This window comes from Etheostoma spectabile, chromosome 15 (genome assembly GCF_008692095.1).
Source record: "Etheostoma spectabile isolate EspeVRDwgs_2016 chromosome 15, UIUC_Espe_1.0, whole genome shotgun sequence".
NCBI lineage: Eukaryota > Metazoa > Chordata > Actinopteri > Perciformes > Percidae > Etheostoma > Etheostoma spectabile.
The window spans coordinates 31,751,859-31,752,139 of record NC_045747.1 but is presented as its reverse complement, the minus strand read 5'-3'; the positions used below and the strand labels follow the sequence as shown (position 1 = coordinate 31,752,139).

The 281-nt window shown below is 40.9% G+C and overlaps 1 long non-coding RNA gene across 1 annotated transcript in view; it reads left to right on the top strand.

Annotated features, from left to right (window-relative positions):
* The window catches only part of LOC116703005 (uncharacterized), a 27,006-nt gene that overhangs the window by 23,947 nt on the left and 2,778 nt on the right, over positions 1-281 (top strand). The gene's annotated exons all lie outside the window — the stretch shown is intronic.

Genomic DNA, 281 nt, shown 5'->3' with positions numbered 1-281 from the left:
CACAGACATCTGATGGAGAGAACAAGACACAATACAGCTGCAGGTTATCATCTGAGGATATATCAACAACTTTACTGACAGTTATTTAAGCTTTCTTTTCAGATCCGGACTGAAACTCTGAAGAAATTCATCATCGTTCTTCAGTCAAGAAAATGTAAATATCTAGTGTAACATGCATGCAGAGTTCTCATGAATCAATGTTTAAACACACTCACACTTCCTCAGACCAGGTCTCAACCACTGCGGTCCACCACGGTCCGTCCTGCAGGAAGAAACAAAGT